A 27,745-nucleotide genomic window follows, 5' to 3' on the forward strand; every position below is an offset into this window, starting at 1 on the left:
TGAAGATGGCATGCAAGGGACATGTAGTTTAATCAGGGCATCCAGTCTTTATCCTCAGTTCCCTAAGGCACTTCTCACTCTTCTGGGTGGATTTTTCCCTTTCACATCTCTGGGTATTTTTCTATCCCCTGAGCAGAGCATACAGGCTGGCAGGGACCAGCTGTGCAGGGTGCCGCTGCCTGCTGTTCCCACCCTGAGTCGTGTTCTCACCCTCCATTTCTTACAGCTGTGCAATCCGAGCCTAATCACATTACCTCCAACCTGTAATCTCACTCTTTCCCTTATTTCCTCCATAGTCTCCTCCCCTGTACACTCTCCCACACACGCACGAACACATGCATGCACACGTTCAGCCATACCTACACATGCAGATGCAATTGTGGACACACAAACACATACACATTTCTGCAAAATTGCTTTATAGTTTAAAAAAGAAAAGAGATGGACCCTACTGCTAGAAAAGTCACAGTCTTTAAAAAAATCACTGCACAAAGAATTACACGCTGGGTAATGTCTCCTGTAGACATTTCCATGCCACAGTAGCATTGGGTAGCATGGGTAATGTATGCTAGATGACACACAAGAACTAAGATACAGAATAGTGGTACACAGGACGTTAGGTACAGTTTACAAAGCAAAGAGAAACATGCATACATACACACGCAAATCTGTAAACAAACACATGCCTACAAATATACACAAGGGATTCTATAACATGGGTCTATGAAACAACCCCAGCACCATGCTTCTCTCCAAAAGGCCATTCAGAAATGCGATGAGGGCTAGTGGGGTGGCTTAAGTGGTAGAGTGCCTGTCTAGCAAGTATGAGGCCCTGAGTTCAAAGCCAAGTACAACTAAAAAAGTAACAAAAGAAAGAATACAGAAATGCTTGATGAAACAATGGCTACTGTGTGTCATTTTGATAAGTGGTAACATGAAAGCAGAATGAAGTTCAGTTAGATGATGACCCCTGTGGATTACAGAGCAAATGTGTCAGTCATAAAGAGCTATCACTAAAAAGGCTGGCAGTTCCAGGGCTTTCCATGTAGTCATGGTACTCATTCTATCAGGAGGAGTGTACTCTGGATTGAATATTGTTTCAGCCTCTAGTATTGTTTTCAATATTGAGCCATACAAACATTTCAAAGGCTTATGCTCTCTTAGCTGGTGGAAGTTCCAGAAGAGACAGGAACTTATATTAGTTCTTGATGGAACTGTAGAAGGTGTAAGGAATAGGTCCAGTGTGGAGATGTTGCAGGAGCCACACTGGAGGATGGGCAGAGAGGATTCAGTGGATTCCACCTTTTTTTTTTTCCTGGACGCCAGAATGATCATTATTTTTAAGGTCAGGACCATCCTGGACTACAATATAGGATTAATACAAAGGAAGAAGAGATGACTAAGAAATTAGAAGTTTAGGAAATAGTAATTGGGTGATAAGCCTTATGACAACCATGTTGTTGGATCTTAGGTATAAAAGGAAGTATTGGTAGGTAACTGATTCTTCTTCTTCTTTTTGGAATGCAGCTACACTGCTAAAGAGAATACACTTAAATTTTAGAAAGCAGAGGTATAATTTGAATTATATACTGAGAAGAGTCTTTTGGAATTGGACATAATATCTTATATGTCAAGAAGTTGAAAAGGGTGATTAATAATTCTTGGTAGTGAGATGAATATGCTTTTGCTTATAGAACCACATAAACTTCCAAGGGAAATTTTAGCTTCCACCCCCTCATCCTGACACCCATGCACAACAAGGTTGATGCATTTTTTTGGCTATCCTAACCCACCTCCATGCATTCTCTCAATTCCAATCATACTTTCCTAACATAGATACATAATCACAGGATTAAGAAGCAAACTCTAGCAGCAGTGAATCTGGGATGGCTTCTTATGGTCTAGTCTTAGTTTCCTCTGACTTGACAGCTGGGAGCTAGTAAGTGAGAAATTTGGGCTCCCTGCATGAAGATTCTAGAAGTTTATTTCACTTGGCAATGTGACACCCTCAGTGCACTTCTAACTTCTGCTATTTCTCTTCATAGTCATTATCTGAGATTCACGGGAACTGGATATGGCTACATGTCCTGGAGTTCTCTCCAGTGTACACTTTGCAATTTAAAGATACAGATATAGTAAATGTATTATGATTACCTGTGAGCCCTTAGTGTAACTAAAGGAGATCAAGCTGCTGAGGTTTAAAATTTTATTACATAATCTACCCTTGGTCCACTCCTTAAAGTGTCAAGGTCCTTATGATTTGGGACCATGAGATAAAAACACAAGGCTAAACTCTTCATATAAAGGTTTGAGATAATAGGGTACATAGCTTAGGATAAAGTTTACGCACTAGGTCAAATTTCTTTCCCCTCAAAGCAGATTGAACCATGTGTGCATGCATAAATACACTCATGTATCCACACCCCAGGGGTAATTTTGCTCCGTTCTCTAACTGCTTCTGAGAGCATTGTTCCCATTGCTGTTTTATTCCGGGAGCTCTTCAATGTCAGCAATTTGAACATCAACATGAGTGGATGGTATCTTCTCCTGCCCTTCTGGAGAAATTGCAAGCATGCTGTATTAAACCTGAATATTTAGAGTTTGTTTTAAGCTTTAAGATTACAGATTTGTGACTTGTCAGCTATAAAACATTGGCACATTATGTGAGATGTCTCATCTTCTTTGTGTTACCTCTGTGGCTCCAGACCACAACAAACACTCATTTATGGAATGCCTTATTTACTTAAATCTCTTATAAGATGATTATGATATCTTCTGCTTATGAAGAATAAAAAAGCTAATTTGAATTTCTCAAGCAGCTTTGTGGAATTGTATACACAACACTGTCAAATGAACAAAAACAAAGTGATAAAGTTAAACACCCATCCTATTTACTGGGATGAGTGATTCTCAACTATATGCCTTAGGCATAGGACAACTCAGGTGATGAGAAGTGGGTTGTGACTCTACATTTAGGGGGTCAGCGGGTAGTCCAGCTACTTTCAGGATTGTGGCTACCAGCACCTACCATTTCTGCCTTCTGGATAGGTTGATTAGATCCTGCTGGTTTTGCCATCTACCTTTTTTTGGGCTTTAGCCAGACTTTTCATGTCTTCCTCCATAAGCAGTGGAAGTTCCAAAATGGCCTCCTAGGTCATCTAAAATTGCAAAGCATGAACTACATATCCCTTCCCTTTATCTTCCATGACCCTGGGAAGACAACTCTTTGACTTTGAGCTTTCTTTGAAGCCTTTGTTTTTTTTTTTTTATTTTATTATTCATATGTGCATACAAGGCTTGGGTCATTTCACCCCCTGCCCCCACCCCCTCCCTTACCACCCACTCTGCCCCCTCCCTCTCCTCCCCACCCCCTCACTACCCAGCAGAAACTATTTTGCCCTTATTTCTAATTTTGTTGTAGAGAGAGTATAAGCAATAATAGAAAGGAACAAGGGTTTTTGCTGGTTGAGATAAGGATAGCTATACAGGGCATTGACTCACATTAATTTCCTGTGTGTGTGTGTTACCTTCTAGGTTAATTCTTTTTGATCTCACCTTTTCTCTAGTTCCTGGTCCCCTTTTCCTATTGGCCTCAGTTGCTTTTAAGGTATCTGCTTTAGTTTCTCTGCGTTAAGGGCAACAAATGCTAGCTAGTTTTTTAGGTGTCTTACCTATCCTCACCCCTTCCTTGTGTGCTCTCGCTTTTATCATGTGCTCAAAGTCCAGTTCCATTGTTGTGTTTGCCCTTGATCTAATGTCCACATATGAGGGAGAACATATGACTTTTGGTCTTTTGGGCCAGGCTAACCTCACTCAGAATGATATTCTCTAATTCCATTCATTTATCTGGGAATGATAACATTTCGTTCTTCTTCATGGCTGCATAAAATTCCATTGTGTATAGATACCACATTTTCTTAATCCATTCGTCAGTGGTGGGGCATCTTGGCTGTTTCCATAACTTGGCTATTGTGAATAGTGCCGCAATAAACATGGGTGTGCAGGTGCTTCTGGAGTAACCTGTGTCACAGTCTTTTGGGTATATCCCCAAGAGTGGTATTGCTGGATCATATGGTAGATCAATGGTTAGATTTTTAAGAAGCCTCCAAATTTTTTTCCAGAGTGGTTGTACTAGTTTACATTCCCACCAACAGTGTAAGAGGGTTCCTTTTTCCCCTGCATCCTCGCCAACACCTGTTGGTGGTGGTGTTGCTAATGATGGCTATTCTAACAGGGGTGAGGCGGAATCTTAGTGTGGTTTTAATTTGCATTTCCTTTATTGCTAGAGATGGTGAGTATTTTTTCATGTGTTTTTTGGCCATTTGAATTTCTTCTTTTGAGAAAGTTCTGTTCAGTTCACTTGCCCATTTCTTTATTGGTTCATTAGTTTTGGGAGAATTTAGTTTTTTAAGTTCCCTATATATTCTGGTTATCAGTCCTTTGTCTGATGTGTAGCTGGCAAATATTTTCTCCCACTCTGTGGGTGTTCTCTTCAGTTTAGAGACCATTTCTTTTGATGAACAGAAGCTTTTTAGTTTTATGAGGTCCCATTTATCTATGCTATCTCTTAGTTGCTGTGCTGCTGGGGTTCCGTTGAGAAAGTTCTTGCCTATACCTACTAACTCCAGAGTATTTCCTACTCTTTCCTGTATCAACTTTAGAGTTTGTGGTCTGATGTTAAGATCCTTGATCCATTTTGAGTTAATCTTGGTATAGGGTGATATACATGGATCTAGTTTCAGTTTTTTGCAGACTGCTAACCAGTTTTCCCAGCAGTTTTTGTTGAAGAGGCTGCTATTTCTCCGTCGTATATTTTTAGCTCCTTTGTCAAAGATAAGTTGCTTATAGTTGTGTGGCTTCATATCTGGGTCCTCTATTCTGTTCCACTGGTCTTCATGTCTGTTTTTGTGCCAGTACCATGCTGTTTTTATTGTTATTGCTTTGTAATAAAGTTTGAAGTCAGTTATCGTGATACCTCCAGCATTGTTCTTTTGACTGAGTATTGTCTTGGCTATTCATGGCCTCTTGTGTTTCCATATAAATTTAACAGTAGATTTTTCAACCTCTTTAATGAATGTCATTGGAATTTTGATGGGAATTGCCTTAAACATGTAGATTACTTTTGGGAGTATCGACATTTTTATTATGTTGATTCTACCAATCCATGAGCATGGGCGATCTCTCCACTTTCTATAGTCTTCCTCAATCTTCTTTGAAGCCTTTGGTTTCAAGAATAAAATTAGTGGTTGAAGGAGGAAAAATACTGGCATGAAGTTATTCCTTTTAAATCACTTTCTCAACCGTAAGGAAGAATATAAACATGTAGTCATTGTAAAAGTACACCTATAATCCCAGCACTCAGGAGACTAAGTCAAGAAGATCATGAGTTTGAGGCTGGTCTGGGCTATATAGTGAAACAATCTAAAAAAGAAAAAAAGAAAAAAAGAAAAATTTAATACTGATAAGGATATTCAAAGAATAAATTCCAAGTGTCCTGCAAATGCTATTAATGAAAGTGGTCAAATACTAATATGGAACCAAAACCCAAGCGGTCTTTCATGTGTCATTGGTACTTAGCCCTAGAATTTTCTTGTCATCATCTGTAGTTTCTTAACCATTTATCTCCTGAAAGAGTCCTCTATGTTTGTTTATTTATTTTTTCTGCAGTACTGGGAGCAGTACACCCAGTACAGGGCCTTCACCTTGAGCCACTCCACCAGGCCTATTTTTGTGAAGGGGTTTTTGAGGTAGGGTCTCTTGAACTCTTTGCCTTGGCTGACTTTGAACTGAGATCCTCATGATCTCTGCCTCCTGAGTAGCTAGGATTATGGGTGTGAACCACTGGTGCCTGGCTCCTCCATGTTTTGTTTTGTTTTATTTTTTACATAAAAAGAAAGCTAATAATATACGTACAGATAATCAATTCATTGCACCTTATTTCCCCAAGACTCTTGGTAGCTCTCTCTAGCCTCCCTGTGACTTAGGATCCTTCCAGAAGAGAAAACATGCTGTTCCACTCCCAGGGTACTTGAGTCAATACAATGTATTGAGCTGAAGAAGCTAGAACAAGGTGGCCTTTCCTATTGCTTAACTAAGGAGATTTCTTTTCCTCTTAGGACTGCAGGAGAGGAAGCTGTTTCCTTGTGTTCACAGCACATGTTCCCCATAAAAACACTAGGTCACTTACTAACATGTTAAATAGGTTTTGGCACAGTAGCCTAGAAATGCAGGCTCCATTTATGACTTTGTTTCTATGGAAAAATTCTAAATATTAAATAATGATTAAATCCAAACACTCTTTCAAATTATAAAATTTGTTACTACTTGGTGAATGGGTTAATATTAGGTATCAGTTTCCTATAGCTGTCAGCTCAGTTGCCTGTGCTTAGTATACATAAAGTTCAATCCCCAGGAACACACACATACACACCACACACACCAAACACACCACACACACACACACACACCATATACATTATACATACTACACACCACACACACATCACACACACACAACATATACACACACCACACACAACATATACACACACCACACACACCACACACACACCACATATACACACACACCACACACACACACACACTACACACCACACACACCACACACACATACCATACACATACACCAACCACACACACATCACATATACACACACACCACACACACACCACACACCACACACACACCACACACACATACCATACACACACACCAACCACACACACAACAACCACACACACACACCACACACACCACACACACACACCACACACACACCACACACACACCACACACACACCAACCACACACAACCACACACATCACACACACACACACACACACACCCCACACATATACCACACACACACCATACACACATACCACACACCACACACACATACCACACACATACCAACCACACACACACCACACACAAACACCACACACATACCACACACACACCACACACACACACCACACACACACCACACACACACCACACACACACACACAAAAACACACTGTACATAGTACACACCACACAAACACACACACACCGCAACCACACACATACTGAACACACATCACATACACCACACACACACACACACACACACACACACACACACACACACACACACACTACAAATACAATAAAAGAAATGGGTCCCATTTTCCACTGGCAAAAATTTTAAATTCTTTTAATACCTTAAAATTAACAGTAACTGTCCTGAGTCGAAATAGGAAATTAATGCCACAGATGGAATTACATGTTGCTTGATTTAATGAATCAAGTCCTTGATTTTTTTCCCTCTATATTCCTTACGTTCCAGGCTCTATGCTAAGGTCTCAACTTTCTTAAAACTTGTGAGGTGGTGGTTTATATTAATTTTGTAGAAGTCTGTTTTTGCTTAGGATGCATATTCATTGTGCAGATGAAGAATGCCTACTGTGTGCCAGGAAATGAGCTAGGCCCTGCCCAAGACCAAGTTGCTTTACAAGACAATAGGCTGGCATGGAATGTGGACCCAGTCCCTCTTCCCAGCAGCCACGCTCTTCCCCCAGGTGTAGCAATACTGAGCTAGCGGCTGCGCTGTCAGTAGAGGAATGGTATCTTTTTAAAATGACTGGGTTCTTCAGAAATTGTGTACCCACAAAAGGAAATGATTGCCAGTTTTCCTGAAAGTGACCCAAGGCAATGGAGCTCTGGGATTATAGTTAGAACAACACCATCCTATATTTCGGATGAAGAAGGTTATTTCACATATTTGAGCCATTCACTAATTCTTCTAATCCTCAGCTTCCTTTTCCTTCCTGGCTAGTCACTCTCCTGTAGGCTCTATTCTAAGTCATAATTGTGTGCTTTGCAGGGACAGCCTAAGTGAGTGGCTGGAAAGTCTGTTTGAAATGGCATTTGTCATTTAAAAAAACTGTGTGCTCTTAAGGTCATAGAGCCATTTGTTTTTTCAAAGTGTAGTCCATACAGACAGTACTGGTTAAAAATGCAGATTCCTCCATCTAATTTAATCCAATCTCTTGGGGTGCCTCAGAACCCTGCATTTTAAATACTTCACAAAGTGATTCTTAGGTGCACTAAGAACTATTACCCCCAGAAGGTCATCTAAGGTAAAAGTGGTCAGTGGTATCTCCTAAGAGAAACTCAGTGGCATTACTCAGAAGTGCTTTCTTTGTGTGGCAAATCCAGTTGGTCTTTCTCATTTGCTCACATCACCCCATTCATTCCTTCCCAGAGTTACTTTTTCAAACTTCATGCTCTTCACAACTGCTGATCAATGAACTTAAACATAAAAGACAAACTTAAACTCTTCTCATCTCTTTTCATCCCTTCCACAGCAAATGCCCTTTGATCTTCCCAGACATTCCAAAATGTGGCAAAAAAAAAAAAAAAAAAAAGATGGCTCTGCAAAAGATGCATTTTTTTTCTAGGTCTCTAGGTAACATTTTAACCTGTGTAATGTTCACTGCACAGCATCTTAAGTAATATTCCAGGAAATACGCTGCTGCTTGTTAGAAAGGATAGGACCCCAGAGATGTCTTTAAATATGCCTGTAAAGTGAGAGGTGCCAAGAGAAAGATAATATGGCTGATTATAGTTATTTACCTTACATTTTCATTCGCTTTTAACTGGGTGTAATTTAGGGGCATGAAATCTCTTATTGGAAGTGTATTTGCATTAAACAGCTCTAAGCAACCATGAAAGTGCAGAAACTGAAAAATTGACAGACTGGGTTCCTAGAATCCCAAAGTAGCATTTTTGTAATAGGCATACAAACAAATCGAATAAACATGTTTTGCTTCAGCGATTTAAAGAATATGGTCTTTGGAGTAATTTGTCTTTTTTTAACTATCATTTCTAACCTTTTCATTGCCTATCTCTACTTTGCAGCTCTCCCTAACAATCTGTGGCAATTTCCCAACCAGCTGTTGGTGTTCTAGTGCTTGGTGCTTTTGTTTCTATTTCCTTGAGCTATCAAATCAACCTATAAAGGGGGTTACCTGCGTGCTGTTGTTTCCCAGGTTTGCATTTAGCGGCAGTTTTTTTGTTTTTGTTTTCTCAAGATGTGTCGTTGTATTGAAAATATGCTCGAAACATTGCAACAGCCCTCAATTGTGAGGTTTTGGCCAGGGAGGAGCAGATCCAGTAGCATGGATTTCTCTTCCTTCCCAATTATTAGTAAGGAGCTTGAATGTAAAGGTGCAGGAATTTTAGCTTGGGTTTTTGCAGAGATTTTATTGGAAGAGAATGCGTGTATACTTGTTTAATTGGTCTTTTTGGATGTTAAAAAGTCATTTGCATACTCATCCTTGTTAGGGACAATGAAGGATAAACAAAGCCAGTATTTTCACTTGGACTTCATAGATACTTGAATAAAAGGAGAAGCTTTATATTTCACTTGAATTTTGAATTTCTAATAACACAGAAAGCAAGGGAGCCTGTCTTCGGTAGTAGAGCGTGGTAGAGTGATGTTCTGATTGCCATTTGGACATCTTTGCGAACACTAACTTTTGTGTGTGATGAAGGGTGGATATTGCTACTTGTCAAATTCTTAAGTAGAGTGAAAGAGGGAGAAAAAAGAGGGGAGAAAGAAGAGCTGTTTTTGGTTCCCTCTTTTTCTTTTCCTTATCCCCACTCCTTACATTTTAATTCATGTCTGTCTGGCTGTAGTGAATGAACGTGCACCAGTAACATCTCTATCATTAGAAGGAAAAGTTGACTCTAATCTTGTTTCCTACATTGCGAATAGGATTTGCTCATTGGAGAAGTCCCTTTAGTTTATTGGAACTTGCTAAGGTGGAATATTTGTATCCTTCAGAGAGAAATGTTATCTCCAATTAGAGCTAAAGAAGAAATTCTCAAAAAAGACTTTGACTGCCTTGCTTATCCATGATCCTGATAAAATGACAAACTCCCCTTCCCCAATTGGCCCTCTGGTTTTGGATCTTTTATATGTCAAAATGTGAAAAAAATATATATAGAGAGAGATAAGTAGTAGGTCTTAATTAATGGGCCTTATCTTCTTGCTCTTAGAGAAATGACAGTCATATTTTCAAGAGTAACAGACAAGCAAAAATATTTTCCAAGAAATTTCTTCACTGTAAAGAAATGTAGAGAAGGGTCTTATTTGCTATCAATAGCATTTCTTTCATAGAACACTTTCAGAGAAATTAGATCAGTTTTGCAACTCCAGGAAAGTGTTTATTGTTTTATGAAATACAACTAGAATGAATAAAATAGCTATCTAAAAATAACTTGAAAAACATATTTCTGGTATGGTGCAGGTATTTATGTTCAGCTAATTTTTATGGTTTGTCCTAGTCATTGAAAGAAATAAGTATAGGGATTTAGAAATACATAAATAAGAGCTATGCCAGAGTTTGAAAAGAAATATATTTTAATAAGGTTTTTTTTTTCCAATTAATGGCAATTTGGGGTGGGGAGCAGCCAGGATAAAATAGACTAACAATAAACAGCTGTATACTACTTCATTAAGCTGCTGCGTGGAGTGATTTTTTTCCCATTGATTAGTCTCAGGGCTAATGCTGGTTCATTCCTCATTTCATTGCTAATTAACATCCGTGCTGCTCCTGACCACTTGACTGTGTTCTCTGGTGAACACGTGCTGGTTTGGCAAGTAATCACTCTCTTCTCTCTCCTTCCTGCACAGCCTTCTTTCCCATCTCCTGTTTCTTCCTCTTTTCTTCTTCCTAAAAGTAAGATTTAAAGTGAGGAGTGAAAGAGCAGAGACTTTAAGTTGTAGCTTGCTAGTTCTTCTGTAAAGTCAGCGTACTTAATAAAGAGATTACATGTAACCAGGAGAGATAAACATAGCTACTCGACCCAAGCAAGCATTTGATTAAGTGGCTGTATAAATATAGATGATGCACCCAGGCTACCATATGAACCAGCTGACTTTGTTCGTTTTGCATTTGTCTCATTGATTCAGGCTGTTTCAGAATATTTACAGGACAAATCACCTGGCTCAGGGAGTTATGACCAAAGACCTTTAAAAGAGAAATTGAGTATTGGCTTTAAGGCATCTATTTTTGAAAACTGTACCTTTTGGTTTCTGAGTCTGTGAAATGAATTTCATTACCAGTTCATAGTTTTCTGATCTGACCCATAGTTACAGCTTTTGTCGGGTGATCCACAGTCAAGCAGAACATGGGTTATAATCAGAGCAGAATACTCAAATTTGGCAAACCAGGATAAGAGACGGGAAAAAACCCACTGTATAAACATAATGAAAATCACTTGCTTCTGTTCCAGGTCAGAAGGTCAATATTTCCATAAACTCAAGCCAACATGCATTTTGGAAAAGGCTTTCCAGAATCACTGAATAATGTGTTGTTTTGACTCAATTCCAAATCATAGCATCTCTTTTAATTGAATCAAACATTACATTGTATTTAGAAAATAATTTCAAATTAGCTTTGATTCTTGCAATTTGGTGCATTGTATTCCCTTAGTAATCATAAAGCAGCCTTCTTTCAAATTCACCTTGTCGGAGCAGTCGCTAGAAGGACAACTTACATTTCCTCTGCTTTGAGACGTAGTCATTTTCCTTGCTGTCATTGTTTTTCCAGTAGGCATTATAGAATGTATTTCTTGCAAATTTTTTTTCTTTTATTATTCTTTTATTCACATGTGCATATATTGTTTGGGTCATTTCTCCCCCCTCCCCGCCCCCCACCCCCTGCTATCTCCCCTCTTCTCCTCTCAGTTCCAGGCAGGTCCTTTTCGGCCTTTATCACTAGTTTTGTTGAAGAAAAGATACAAGCCTAATTAGGAAGACAAAGTGTTTTTGCTGGTTGAGTTGAGGATACCTATACAGAAATATAAGATGGGGAGCTATGTCCTTTAGGTTTTTACAGTTAAACAGCCACACACATATTGGTGAATTGCCACTTGTCAAGCACCCTGCACAGGATGAATGATGCAATCAATTGAATGAATAAAGAATCTGAAAGTTTGTAAAATAGCAATGCCATTCTTTCATGATCTATCTTTCAAGTCGGTTTTATTCAAATATTTAAAAATCCGTATTTATTTCCATGTCATGGGGCCTTGGTACTATGTTAGATACTCTTGAATTTTAATCTGATCTGATAGAGATTTGGGGTAGATTACAGGATCCTCGAATTCAGGGACTGTGTCTACTTGTTCGGCACTGTGTTTATATCCGTGATATTGCCTGGCAAGTTGTTTGCTAGTATAGGAGTTAGAGGATGAAAATGGATGAGAAGACATTTTAACCAGTAAGAACAGCATGAACAAAAGCTTGGAAGCTGGATGTGTAGGTGTTTTCAGCAAACAGTAAATAGTTTACTGCATATGGTATATGGCAAAGAAATCATAGAAAATAAATTTGAAAGGGTAGCTGAAGACCAGATTGTGGGTAGACTTAAATGTGTAGCTGAGGAATTTGGACTTTATTCTTATGGCCAGAAACTGAGTGTGGTTAATGACTGACCACTGTAACTTTAATAGAAGAAAATCACCTTAAAAGAAGGTAAAGTTAGCCATCAGCGATAAAGAATATAAGTAGTCAGGGGAAACTGGGGTTTTATTATGGTTCTAGAGGTACCAAGCAGGGCGGGTGGAGGAGAGGACGATTAAATAATTCAGATGTGCTGGCTGTAATTGCTGTAATAGCTGAGCCCTCTTAAAGGATGTGAGGACAGTGCTGTGCTCCCCGCTATAGATCAGCTTGCCACTGCTTTGTCCTTTCACTGAATATAATTCCTCCTTATTTTCTTTGCCTTCGATACTGCTGGTACAGATTGGTTCAGGAAGATTCTAACAAACTTGCCTTTATATAACCTGAGGTCTTTGAAGCCCCAAACATCCACTTTAGCTGCCATAACGAGGACAGGAAGGCTAAAATATTCCCTCGGAGCATTAAATACCACAGCTCAACAGCCCACGATGTGATTTCTGTTAATAGGAGTGAGTTTTCTTCCCTTGGTGAAGATGATGTGTAACCCCCTAGGGAACCTTCAGGACAGAAGGCAGTGCTCTTACAGGAAATCTAAGTTTCCAGTGGCTAAAAGTCTAAACAGGTCTCCAGGCAGGGCCTTGGTAGACACACCTGACATGGCATTTGCTCCTGAAACATCAGATTGTAAGGACAGAGTTTCAAATCATGCTTTTGTTATCTGAATGCCACAAGCTATACACTAAAAGTTCTCCATTAAAGAATGTCCTCATTTGTAAATTATACAGTAACTTCACGTTGTCATATTTGCTCACAAAGAGTGTACTGACTTAAAAGTCGAGCACAGCACTAAGGATGCATTCATTTTCCTTAAAAATCTCTTGTTTTTCCAATACCTTTATTTCTTGTGCTCCCTAAAGAATAATGATACCTATGAATAAATTGTAAGAGACTAATTCGGAAACTTTATGGAAAATTCATCTTCTATTTTATTGGGTTTTTTTGATGTACTGGGGGGCTGAACTAAGGGCCTCTTACTTGCTAGGCAGGCACTCTACCACGTAAGCCATACTCTTAGCACTTTTGCTTCAGTTGTTTTTTTGAATGTGGTCTCTCATTTATGCCCAGACTGGTTTGGACTGTGGTCCTCCTGTTTATGCTTCCTGTCTGACTGGAATGACAGGCGCACATCTCCACACCCAGCTCTATATTGCGTTGAGATGGAGACTTGTGAACTTTTTGCCTAGCTGGCTTGGAACCACAGTCCTCCTGATCTCTGCCTCCTCAGCAGTTAAGATTGTAAGCATAAGCCACAGCGCCTGGCTAAAAATTCATCTCTTAATTGAGAAGGAGGCTCATTATTTATGATCACAGGGGGGCCACCTATTACGTATGTACTCTATGTGTGTGTCTGCTTGTGCACAGGTGTGCATTTGCGTGTACCCTCCCCCATACATGTATGTGTATGAAAGAAAGGATTTTCTTGTTTAGGTTCTGCAGAAAAATAAGTTTCATTAGGTGAGCATCAAGGAGAGATTCAGCCATGGGATTGATTGTAATAAGTCTCACCATTTTACTGAAAATCCATTTACTTGTTGAGCTATTAGTGATAAAAAAGATTATGAGAATAAAAAACTAATAAAGATGATATCAGTGGAGCATTTTGTAAAATTTGCATGTGAATTTATAACATTATAATCTGTCGACAGCATTGTTCAGCAGAAGGGAAAAATTGTGCCATTCGTATAGGCATAAAAAAATGCAACAGCAGAGTTTCCGGCCAGGAAACCTTTTTTTTTTTTCCATATGGGCATCCATATGTTTTATCTTCAAATCCATATTTTTGGCTTTGATACCCATATGTTAGCTTTTTGCCCAAATAAGATTGTGTAATCATTCTTTATTATTTTTTCTTTCCTAGAAGTTATTACTCTAAGGTTTGGGGGTAGAGGGTAGGAGAAGAAAATGGGCTATTTTTTATATTAGGGTTACAGACATGTTAAAGAAATAGTGCAGTGGAAGAGACATTCACAATTTTGAATGTGTGCATGCACTCATTTTCATACTAGGTTCATATTTATCTGGGCAGGTAAGATACACTCAGGTTCAGTTTTTATATCACAGGTCATTTGTTCTGGGTTGAAGCATTTCAAAATCTAAGTGGGCAATGAAGAACACTTTCTGGGTGGGAGCCATGAGGGGATGTATCTGGCTTAGTGTATTCTTCTATTTAATAGAATTGCCTTGTCAATATTCACCGTATAGTCTAGATTTTATTTTAAGCTCAACAGGAGCAGTGATGGGTTCACATAATTCATTATGCCCTAATTGTTCATTTTTGTGACTTCTTCTCCAGACCGTGAACTCTTGGCAAATAAAATTGGGATTGTATTATAATTGGTAATGTATCCCCAACTCATAGCTTATGGTTGGATTTCAATGAAAGATTTTAGGTCCATTTGTTTATAAAAGTTCATTCTCAAGGGAAAGATAATATAGGTGTTATATTATCTTGCAAACAAACTCATTTTATTGTGAACATTTAAGGTAGAGATAAAATTGAGCTTATATACTCTGTGTCCTGGGCCATATCCATGTCAGGTTCCAATGTCTCAACCCTAGCCTAAAGCCAAAGAGAAAGGACCTTTCCATCTTTTCCCTCTACTTTCTGTACACAATAAAATACTGAGTTTAAATTTGCCTAGAATTCACTCTTGATTTATTGAGAATTGATTTATCAACAAAGCAAAGCCAACAAATGTAGGCGATAACCTACCCCGTCAGAAATACAAACCACAGTGTCAAAATTACCTACCTGCTTTGTGGAGCTTTCTGAAACTAAAGCCACCAAGAGTCACTTTCTTTTCCTGACAGCACCTCACTTGTTTTTTGATAATTTAAGTGGAAGCCTTAAGATGTTGCACTATGGATTTGCAAAGAGGACCAGAGTGAAGAAATTCCTTTTTGAAATAATTTTATTTCATTGAGGGGGATTTCTGCTGTCAGCCACTTTCTATTCTCCTTGTCCTAAGGGCCTACCAAGGTCAGAGGTGGGTGTCCATAGTCTGTGAACCTTAGGATCTTCGATTGACAGACTGCTGAATTGCACTCAAAAAAAAAAAAAGAAAGAAAGAAAAACGCTGCTGCAGTGTGCCTAGCATGTGCAAAATCCCTCTACGTTAACCATTTCCCAAGCATTTTGGCTTGAAATTGGTGCTTCAGCAACCTTCTTAGAAACGTCCAGTCGGACCATGTGTCAGGGCCACCTCTGCTGGATATCTGTCAGTGGGAGAGTCAGCATTTTCACTCCCCTCCCACCACACTAGAAAGGTGTCAGCAGTCTTTCGCTTATTACATTCCTAGGAAAACACGCTGAGAAGACTAACTACTCAGGGTATAACTTCAGTTGGTAGCAGAGGAAGAAGTTTACACTTTCCATTGGAAAGGATTTTGAACTCTGAAATCTTGTCTTTTCACTGTGCTTCACTCTTCTGAGGATTGGGATGGAAGGAAGTAGGAACTTATTTGAAGATTTCTCAGGGTGGCATTCCATTCCTGGACTCTTCTATTCTTTGCTGCATTACCTCACTGCATTAGGACTTGTGTCTCCCTCTGTTGGCATCTAGTTTCTTTTCCATTCACAGCGGCCGGGATCATATCTCTCTGATCCACTTAGAAACATAGCGAGCTCTACCCTTGAGAATGTGCAGGTTTTCTCAGCCACACCTATTGATCTCAGGGCTCTATTTCTGGATCTCCATTCATGTACTTGTTTGAGATATTGTTTCTTTGAGGGACAAATGTTAAGGGCTGGGTGCTAGGAACTAAATAAAGAATATTTCTTTGATTCCATAGAGCAAGTTTTTGTATGGGTATTGATAAGAATCTATATCAATCCCACACTCCTTAAGTAAAATCGAGAAAGGTAAAATATATTAAATTAATCTTGCTGGACCAGTTGAGGGAAATGAGTACCTAAAAAAGGATTAGTATTACTATCAGTTCATTGAAACTTGTTATTATAGAGGCTAAGTCTGAAGTACATGAATAAATAAGATAAAGAAACAAACAGAATTTTAGAAATTTAGTGGATTATTCCTAGATTGGAAGCTCTTTTGTTAAAAATCTACAGGGTATATTCCTTTTTTAACATCCAGTGGATGCTACAATTTGGAGATAACACATTTTATGATGCTGAAGGAAATAGGAATTAAGGCAGGGGAAACCCAGAATTGGATTTAAAAATTCTGTAGCTGTAATAATGAATTGTTGCCATGAGAAGTACACCTAAATTAGAGAAAAGTGACTGTCTTTCTTAATAAGAGCCAGAGTGGAAATCCCTTCTTGAAATAGAAGTAAAATAAAGGAAAAATTGCATTGTTGCAGGACTAATTTGGTGAAAGGACCCAAGTAAATTGTGATTGCACAGTTAATAAACTCCAGAGCTTTTTTTGGAAGACAAAATTAGTTGTTTAGTGGTAAAAAAAATCAATTACAAATTGTGTTGTCTTCTTTAACCAATCACGCAGAAAAACTACCATAATAATGAATATTCAAAGTGAACAGAACCTCATCAGATCTAAGATTCAACTCCTTTTCTCTTCTGCACCAGGAAACTCAAAACTGATATTGCTAAATGCAGAAAGTGTTCCTTCTTACAGTTTTAAAGGAATATTTCCTTTTCTTTTGATATAACATGTCTGTGGAGAGAAATGAATATATTTGGCTATATCTTTTAATAGAGGTCAATGAGGATGAGTACCTTGTAGTTTGTTCAGAGAGGAAAAAATTAGCTATTCATTGAAAGGAGGTACAATTTTCTGTATGTGGCAGGAAATTGTAAAGCACTTCTGAATATGTCAGCTGTGTCATTTGATAGAAGAATGTGTAGTTCTATAAACACAGCCACAGTATCTATAGTCTCAAAAATTAAAAAATCATCACTTTAGTAAGACAACTCCAGGTGCTTGCCACCATGTGTGTGCAATATTATCTTTGTTTAAGAGTGATGGTCTATTTAATGACGAAGAGCTAATCTTCCCACTTTTCTTGACCTAAGTCAGATATGTGCTGTTATAGGAAGTCTCGGAATTAAGAGTGCTTGTATTCTTATAGTTCTGATAGTTCAAGCTTAAATCAGTACCTTGCAACTGAGGAGATATTTTTCCTTAACAAGAATGTAATATATGGCAGTTGGACTATTTCAGGGAAGTTTATTTATCTGATAAGTAGCTGAAAAACTCTATACTTTAAACACTGTGCCAAATGGGTCCAAGTGGGAGAACTTGGGCTTCGAAATTGGTCAGAACCAAGTTTAAATCTCTACTTTGTCAACTCACTGTTTATGGATAAGTTATATTGGCACATGGATCCTTAGTTTTCCAAACTGAAAAGTGGAGAAAAATGATACTTTCTTCCAGGGTTGTGGATAATATCCCAAAGAATGAAAGTGTTAGTTATATTTGTAGATCCTGGCAGTCTAGCAGTGAAGAAAATAGAAAAACAGAGGTATTTGTTAAAATAAATAAGGATTTTTAGCTAGCCAGTGGATTTATTAGGAAATGTGCACTTCTAGGAGAATGTGGACTTTTTTAACTAAAGCAGATACCTTAAAGCAACTGAGGCCAATAGGAAAAGGGGACCAGGAGCTAGAGAAAAGGTTAGATCAAAAAGAATTAACCTAGAAGGTAACACCCACACACAGGAAATCAATGTGAGTCAATGCCCTGTATAGCTATCCTTATCTCAACCAGCAAAACCCCTTGTTCCTTCCTATTATTGCTTATACTCTCTCTACAACAAAATTAGAAATAAGGGCAAAATAGTTTCTGCTGGGTATTGAGGTGGGGAGCGGGAGGGGGTGGAGTGGGTGGTAAGGGAGGGGGTGGGGGCAGGGGGGAGAAATGAACCAAGCCTTGTATGCACATATGAATAATAAAAGAAAAATGAAAAAAAAAAGGCCTATTCCCACCCTATTAATGGATTATAATCACCAATTCTTCATTACATTTTTTTCATACTCAAACACGGCTTGTTTTATTTCTTACATATTTTGCTAAAAGATATCCTTCCTCTATGTCTTAATCTTCCACAGCATTTAAAATCTTAGATTATAACAATCAGTTTATATGAATGTCTCTCCATCTTGACTAAAATGTATTATATTATCCTGCCAAATAAATTAGGAAACATGGAATTGTTTTTAACTTTGGTCAGTAGACTATAAGGAGGAAAACAATTTGTTTTTCAGCTCCAGCTGAGACTATAGAATGGGAAAGATCATTGTCTCAAGTGAAATGTAAAGTAGAGTGGAGAAAGCTCAGATTGACAAAAGTGCAGTAGGGAAAGCAGTCTGTGTTGACCTAGTTGTTCATACACAGGAGACATTCATACTCAGAGATTACCTGAGTTATACTTCAATTTGGCAATTCAAAAATAAAACTGAATTAAGAAATACAGACTATATCTTTATAAATTCATGATGTCGACTTTCCTCATAATAGAGGAAAAGGGATGAAGATGGTGACAGGCTAGAATTTCTGTTTAGGGATCTATGTAGGAAAGGGGCATGAGTTTACCCTTAAATAATGAACAGTAATTGTCTGAAAATAAATAGAATTGGGATTAAGCATAGCTGGTTTTATCAGAGGGAGAAATGAGGGCCTTATGGGGATTAGCCTAGATTAAGAAAAGGGAGATTATATCTTTGAGAAGCCGTGAAAAAACAGATTGAAAAAGTAGCTAGGGAAAGGGAGACTTCCCTAACAAAACCTTATTTGGAAACTTGAAACCCTAATTTATAGATGGGTAAAATGCATTTGCTCAGGTTAAGGGTTCCACATACCCTCCCTGTCCCTAAGTAGCCTTTATTCCATGTTTTCTCTCCCCAGACAACCTCAAAGGCAAATCTGAGAAATTCTGTCTAATTGTTTTGTACAGGTGCAAGTTCACATATCTATATAGTTAATGTCCACCATATATACGTGTTGTCCTCTATGCCATATGTGTTCATATGCCATATAGTTAGTATACATGTTTTATATATGATCAAATGAGTACATATTAAATGAATATGTACTGATTTTTATAGCTATATTCATATTTACATGAATAAAACCTCTTTCCCTTTTGTCACATATTGTGGTGCCCTCCTGGCATCTGCTCTGAACCATATGTCATCTTGCCACTCATATCACTCAGAGTAGTTGGACTTTGGAATGTAGTGATTGCATTTCCTTCATTTGAGGGACCAAGTAAGAGCTGAGGGGAGGAAATAAGCTGAATACAAAGTCGTGTGACTTCATCCCATTTCCAGCATCCAAAAAACCAACATCAAAATCTGTACAACGTGACCAGTCTCTTCATTTATCGCTGAGTTGTATGGCTATCAATAAAAATAAGTTTAGTTCTAGGAAGTGATTTATAAACTTGAACAAAGTAGGTGAAAACCTCACTACAGTAAGAGCAAAGTCCAATCTGAAAGGCACCAAATGTTCCTCCACACCTGTTCTCAGTGAGGGGTGATGTCCATTTCTCTACCCAAATCTCTGATGGAAGGTTCCATAAAGGGATGTGACTAGAGAAAACTGAGAAGATAGTTCCAGGTACTGCAGAATCCACAAGTCCAAGATCAAGTAGTTAAGGAGAAGCTTAGCGTGCCTCCGAAAGCCTTCTCTTTGCCTCTATGATTGTTTTAGAGCTTGAAAACCAGGGAAGCTTCAGGAAGATTTTGTCAGCCATTACACTCAGAGGCCAGGGTAAAGAAATGGAAAGGCACACTGCCTTGAACATAGAAGGCTCTCAGTAAATGTTTTATGAATTGAAATATATTTTTTTTGGAATTGTGTGTGTAACAAAAATGAATTTGATTTTGTTGGCTTTTGAATATTACCTTTGCTCTGCTATCTGTATCCTCTTTGCAAATACATCTGTAGCCCAGCATGCTGGGTTCCTACTATATATTCATAAAGCAACAAATTTATGTTGCAGTCTAAAACCAAATTGACAAACCTATTTTCCCTCAGCAGAGATTTTAAGTGACTTGCTGATGGGATTCTAAAATATTTTTCTTATGAGCCAAAAGGCAAGTCAAGAAAAGGTAAAACTTTAAGACAATGTAGTCAACAGGGTAAGAAGTTTGATAACATTGATTTATAAAGACACTGTAACTTTCAACATGTACTTTCTATCTGAAGGACTGCAGTGGGGATTTAAAATACGACTATTTAATTTTTTAAAATTACATAAATTAAGTGAACAGCCCATTAGCAGGACGCTATCAGGATCACATGGCCAATTCAGATCAAGTTATATTATCTTGCCTGCTGGATCTGAATAAGAATTAAGAAATTACTATTCCAAAGTGGTGTTGGACATTGATCCTCATTTGTGGTGATATTCTACATGGTAACTACCTGGAACTGACTGCTCTTACAGGCATGCCCTGAATCTGCGTGGTGCCACCATGAGGGGATGGATTAGTTGGCAAGTAGCAGGCAATTAATTGTTCTACCTTCCTTTGATGAAGGTCTATACTGCAGGGACCTCCTATTGGAGCAGGAAGACATGCTTAATGGAAAAGAACACCAGTGTGGCAGACATGCAACTTTATCTTTTTGTCTACTCTGCTGGATTAACTTGAATTTCATGGCTGTACTGAAGCAACAGAATCTCTGACTGTAATCACTGACTCCTTTCTATCACCAGGGTATTGAAGCTCTCTATTTAAAGCAAGTGTTTTATGGCAATCCCATTGGGCAGTGTATATCAGGAAGAAGTCCTGCTGTACATTTCCCAGGCTTCTGGGCCTGAAATTGGCCTGAGCACAGTGTTGCTACTCCATGCAGTTTAAATAAGGAAAGAGGTAGAGGCCACTCAATTTAGCCTTCTTCTGTGAGATAGAGTTACTTTTATTGGTACAGTGATTTCAAATTGTGACTCTCTAAAAAAAAAAAAAATCCTGATACTATTAATGCATATTTTGCTTTGCCAATTCCTAGGTGACAGAATGTGAAAATGATTCAGTTTCTTATTAGACTTAGAAATTAAAGGTAAAACATGTGTTGTTGATTTTATGGCTATCATTTTAATACTACTTTAAACACTGTTATTTTGCTTCTGCTTTATTTTTTGTTTGTGTGGGGCCACTTCTACCCTACTCATTTTCTCACTAGTAAGCTAATTTTTTTTTTTTTTTGGTACTGTTGGGGTTTGAACTCAGGGCCTGACACTTACTAGGCAGGTGCTCGCTAATTGTATTTGATAGAACTGAAATACTAACTTCTCTGTAAGTCATCCTCGAGTACTCTAATATTTATGTTTTAGGTCGAACAATTTAGTTCTTTTAACTGTGCTTTGCTCTTTTCATTTTCTTAGTCTTATTGATACAAAAATCTATATTTTATTTATTCCAGCATCTGTCAGCTTGCTGAGTATATTCTAGGTAGTAGAAATTTCTTGGCATTCCTTTCATCATTAATTCACTCAACACATCTTCACTGTTCTCCTGCTGAGACAGATACTCTTCCAGGCTGGTTAATCTTGAATGGATTGAGAAGCACATAATAAGTTAGTAAAGCACACATCTGGGTATGTCTGTGAGGGTATTTCCTGAGCGAAGAAGATCCACCTGTGGGTGATCCAATAGGCTGGGGGCCAGGTGGGATAAAAGGGAAAAAAAGTAGCTGGGTGCTGGTGGCTCACGCCTGTAATCCTAGGTACTCAAGAGGCAGAGATCAGGAGGACATGGTTTGAAGCCAGCTCTGGCAAAAAGTTCATGAGACCCTATCTCAAGAAAAAACATTCACAAAACAGGACTGGTGGAGTGGCTCAAGGTGTAGGCCCTGAGTTCAAGTTCCAGTACCGCACACACACACAAAAAAAAGAGGAAAAAAGTGAGAGCCCAAAGTGCAGGTGCTTTCTGTTTCCTGGCCACCGTGATGTGAGCTGCTCTACTCTGCCATGCCCTCACTGCCGTGATGGACTGAACCCTCTGAAACTGTGAGCCAAAATAAATCTTTCCTCCCTTGAGTTGTTTCTCTGACACTTTTTCACAGGTATGGGAAAGTGACTATAACACACAGGTGCTCACAGCTCAGTCCCTCTCTGCAAGGCACTTGCAGGTATTTCAAGAGCACTCTGGTTAGCCCAAGGAGAGTGGGCACTCTGATCACTGACACAGCTTACATTTGGATTCAAGGCCTACAGGTCATCTTAGGAAGTGGAGAAATCAAGGAATGTAATCACTCAAAGTCCCACCTATCCAGCCATTACCTGGATAACCTTGAAAAAGTCACTGGAACCCCTTGAAAATCCGTTTGTTGTCTGGAAGACAAGAATTGTTATTATGGTATCCTCACATGACAGTGAAAACTGGATGAGGGCATCAGCAAACCATGTTTATTGTAACCTCTACAGCACCATACTGAATTTTGAATTAGAGGTCAAGGCCAAGCCTTTTCTTTGGGACTTTATTTTTTAACTACTGCATAGCAAACTCATCACATCCAGAAGACTGATCAGAATAGTGATAGAATTCTGTACTTTGAAAACATGACAACAAATGCTAATGTATGGGGCAATATAAGTCACTTAGCAGATGGTTCATCTTTCCTATTAGATCTTTGCAATAAATCTTCATTCCCTTTAAAACATTTGCTTGAGTGTGTGCATAACTTTTTATCCTCCTTTTGTATGTTTGTGTAGTACACATCTGGCTTCCCTAACATCAGATCATATTTACAACCAGGTATTCTTTTCATAGACTTACATGGCAAAATTAATCTATTTTGGTGGGGTGAGGGAGAGCTGAGAAGTTGCTGAAGAAGGGTTGGCAGTGGTGATAATGAGAGCTCTACATACATAGGAAATTGCTTTCATTATTGATTTTTTTTACCTCTCCTTTGGTATAGCTACCACCTATCTTTCCACCAGCCCCTAGCTCTACCCCTTACTTCTATATAATATTAGAAGAACATAGAAAATTGTGTGGGAATCCATGGGTAGAGGAAATGTAGTTCACACTGGTTAATATTTGTGGAAAATGACTTTCCAGTGTTAGTGATACTTCCTGTAGTCATTTTCTTCAGTTGAGAATGCTGTATTTGACAACTTACCAAGCTTTGCTACTGTTTTGAGGATAATCCATTTTCTGTAAACTTTCTACATCTTGGAGAATCTCTTGCTTTAGTGAGAAAATTATGGAGTATGTTGAAAAAATTATGAGTTTATCTAGTAAATGGTTTACTTCAAATAATTTTTCACCAGTATTTCCTTTAGTGGCATTTGTTCATACTCATTATAAGAAACATCTAATATACATTAAAGGAGAAACATTTTAACTTTCCTTGTTTAATTTATTCATTTTTTTTCTTTAATGTTAAGTTTTAGGGATTTTCCCCCTGGCTCACTGCAGATCCATTCTGCTTTAATTAATTTTTTTTAATGTGAAGGTTCAATTGTTTTAAGGTCAGAAGAAAGCATATTAAAAAGCAATAATTATTCTACTGTGTGTTTAATAATAAAGCATCAGAAATGTTTTTAATCTTTGTAAACTGGTTTGTCTTTTACTGAATACTTTTGCTATAGCTGAGAATATATTTTGAGAATTTCAATTTTATCCTCATTGTGGATCCATACCTCATATTCCTTAATGATATACTTTCTCATCACATTTCATTTTTTAGCTCATATCATTATAAATCAGTAAGTCAAATATTTCCTAAATTAAATAAAAAGGAATAGTAAATGATATTGATATTATAAATGTAAGTTTGGAGCATTTTTCTGATAAAAATTTTAAAAATTATTAAAAAATGATGAATGCGGGTTGGAAAATACATTTGGATGAAGGTATTAGAAACATGCTCAGAATCTTTACATGGTGGCCTTAGTGATTACATCATGTCTCCTCCTTTTCCACACTCTGTGTTCCTCCTGTAAGATAAACGTCAGATAAAATTATTTTCATGTTTTCTTTTAGTGCTAATTTATTAGTAGTCTAAATATTACTGGATGCTCTCAAAGTATTTAATGTATATGAAAATATCCCTTTAATGTACTTTATTTTTATTTATAATCATTATAAATAAATACACAATTTATTGATACTCATTTCAGATTAATTACTGTTGATACAGGCCATAAATTTAAAAAATTCAGAAAATCCTAGTTAATGATATTTTACTTTATTTCATTGGTGGTAATAACATTTTGCCAGTTGCAGTATGGTATAGTTTATTTTGGAAAAAAAAGTACTGAGAGATAGAAATGGATTTAGAGAGAGAGAGAGAGAGAGAGAAAGATTGCTGCTAAATTCTCCTACTATGGAAAGAGGACTTCACTAATACTGAGGTAATTTTGGAGGGGAACCATTTTATCTTTCAGAAAATTCCATGACAGTCCTTCCATTAACTCAATAGTGATATTGAAAGAACAAGAAGAGACAAAACAGCAAAATCCTGTTTTCACTCTGCTGTGTTTGCATTAATGCAATTAATGTAGCATTGTAGCAGCTGGTATCTTTCTTAAACCACCATTTTCTTCCTGGTGGCCTTTTTCTCCCTTTGAAGAATAAGCCAACAAGATTTTCAATTTATGAGACTGGGACAGACTAGCAGTGTATGAGCATCTCTACAGACCATCTTTTGGGGATAATCATATCAGTAATCAGAGACTGTCTTGACAATCACACAGAGAGATGAATGGCAGCACGCAGGAAGTCAACAGTGTTTGGTCCGTTTGTTCTTTAATGACAGCTCAAGGCTCCATTACCATCTACCCAAAAGTTGAACTTGAGTGTAACCCCTGTAAATCCTTGAACTCTATGTTATTTAGAGATGAAGACAGATGGCAAAGCAGATTTTCTAAAGAATTACATAAATGGACCAAATTGCAGTGGCTTTATGTTCACCTGTTTGTCTTTGGAACTAAGCTATTTGTGTGAGTGCCAAAATTGTTGGTTAAAATCTACTTATTCCTATCTCACACATGGTCATTGGCCTCTACTCAGTGAGCGTATTTTCTGTGCACTTCCATTATTGTAATTTAGTCATCTCTTTATTCAAAAATGTGTTCTGTGGACTGTTTTCCCCCAGGCACTATCCTGTGTAACGGGGAATAAATATCTCCCAGCACATGATCCATATTTATAGTGTCATAATTTAATAATTTTTCACTTAACAACCCATTTAACAGATAAGAAGCCAGTAGTACTGAATGAAAGCATAGAGAAACTTAAATTGTGAAAACTTAGTACAGTCATGGGCTACATTTCAATAACAGACTGTATATATGACAATGGTCCCATACGATTATAATGAAGAGGAAAAATTCCTATCACCTACTGACATGGTAACTGTCATTACCTCATAGTGCAATGCCTGATCACGTGTTTGTGGTAAAGCTGGTAGAAGCAAACCTACTGCCCTGCCAGTCAATATAAAAGTAAAGCCCATGCAATTATGTGCAGTGCATAATATTTGATGACATTAGCAAAGAACTAGGCTACTGGTTTATGTATTTACCATGCTATAGTTTTTATTATTTTAGACTACCCTCCTATTTATATAAATACAGGTTTACTGTAAAACAGCATGCTCTGTTACACTGGCCACAACCTCGTATACTTCATATTTACTCTGTCTCTAGATTGTATCAAGATTATGTAGGGGACCTGAGGTATGGATCATAGCATCTAGGCTTATGTAAGCATTTATGATGTTCACACAATGACAAAATTGCCTAAGGACAGATTTCTGAGGATGAGTTCCCATCATTAAGTGATGCATGACCTTATAATATCAGGGAGCAGAAGTTAGACATAAAGCATACATTCTGTGTGGATCTATTTATACAAAGTTAAAAAACAGATTAAAGTAAGCTGAGATATTAGAATTTAGTACAATGGTTACCCATGGGGAAGAAGATAGAGACAGTGATTTGGAAAGGCATGAAAGGACTCTGAATGCTGGTGACACTTTATATGTGGATTGGGTGGTAGATGAAAAGTATGTTCACTTCATAATGATTACTTAAGTTGTATAAGTATGATCAAAGTACATTTGTACATTTATTAAAATGTAAAGCATAAAAGCCAAGCAGTGTATGGTTCATAGTTATATGCTTAGGTAGTAAGACTATAAAGGGATATACTCTTCCCATGGGAGGGGAAAAGGAGGGCTTCGAAAAGTCTCTGAGGGGTGCACTGTAGTTTTAACTTAGATGAGGTAACATTGATATTTATTATGTTCTTTAACTTATGTTAAAGACTGATATGTAAGCTCTGTGTTTCATATTCTGTATACAATGCATTTATTTCATGATTTAAAAATTTTTTACCTTGAGTTTTGGTTCCGGATAAAATCGAGTAAGCTCAATCTACCCTGTGTCTGCCATTGAATTCAGCTATAAAACCTGGACCTAATTTATAGGATCACCATGTGAGGATTCTCAAAAGGAAATGAAAAAAGGCCAGAAGTAGAGCTATCCCTCAAGTGGTGGTAAGTTTGCTATTGTTTCCCTTATTATATGTGATGAAGTGAGATAATTAAAGCTCCGAATTTTTGGTGGGAAGGTTGAAAAGGGGATCTTGAGAAAATGCCAGGATGCTGCAGTTAGTTATGAGCTTGGGAAAATGACTCCCTAATGACGTTTATGAACTCCAAGGATCCCTCTGGAATAAGGCTGTGATCCTAATTTAGCATAACACAAAATTTGAGACTTAATGTATACATCACCTATGTCCATCCTGGCCACTGGGTGGCACTCACACAGGGGGAATTTGAATAGCCCCACAAAGGGTTTGAAAACTAACATTGGAGCCCTTAGAAAAGCTATTTGAAACTCACCAGTTTGCTTGCTAAAACAAAAATAGTTCATATTCCACAGAATTTAAACAGAACTCAAAGTTGCATAACATAATTTTTAAAATATCCAAGCTACAATGCAAAATTGCTTGACATAGGAAGAACCAAGAAAATCAAGTCAAGAGATACCAATGCTGAGAAGACACAGATGTTGGAATTAACAGGTAAAGTTTTTTATTTAAGCATTATAAAAATGCTTCAACAAACAATCACAAATACTTTTGAAACAAAGTTAAAGTAAAAAGTACAGCAAAGAAATTGAAAATACAAGGAAAAATCACAAATTGAAATTTTAGAACTGAAGAATACAATAGCCCACAGTAAAAAAAAAAAGAATTGCTGATCAGATAACATAATGAAATGGAAAGAGGAAATAATCATTAAACTTGAAACAAAGAAAT

General features: G+C 37.7%; 1 protein-coding gene across 22 annotated transcripts in view; it reads left to right on the top strand.

The window, feature by feature from the left end:
- The window catches only part of Esrrg (estrogen related receptor gamma), a 556,652-nt gene that overhangs the window by 163,408 nt on the left and 365,499 nt on the right, over positions 1 to 27,745 (top strand). Inside the window, exon 1 of one of the 22 annotated variants that reach the window (XM_074048323.1) lies at positions 18,398 to 26,978. The exons of the other annotated variants lie outside the window; for them this stretch is intronic. The gene's annotated coding sequence lies outside the window, so the exon portion shown is untranslated. Of the gene's footprint in view, positions 1 to 18,397; positions 26,979 to 27,745 lie in introns of those variants that run through there. 22 annotated transcript variants of the gene reach the window in all.

The sequence above is a fragment of the Castor canadensis genome, chromosome 11 (assembly GCF_047511655.1).
Source record: "Castor canadensis chromosome 11, mCasCan1.hap1v2, whole genome shotgun sequence".
Taxonomy (NCBI): Eukaryota; Metazoa; Chordata; class Mammalia; order Rodentia; family Castoridae; genus Castor; species Castor canadensis.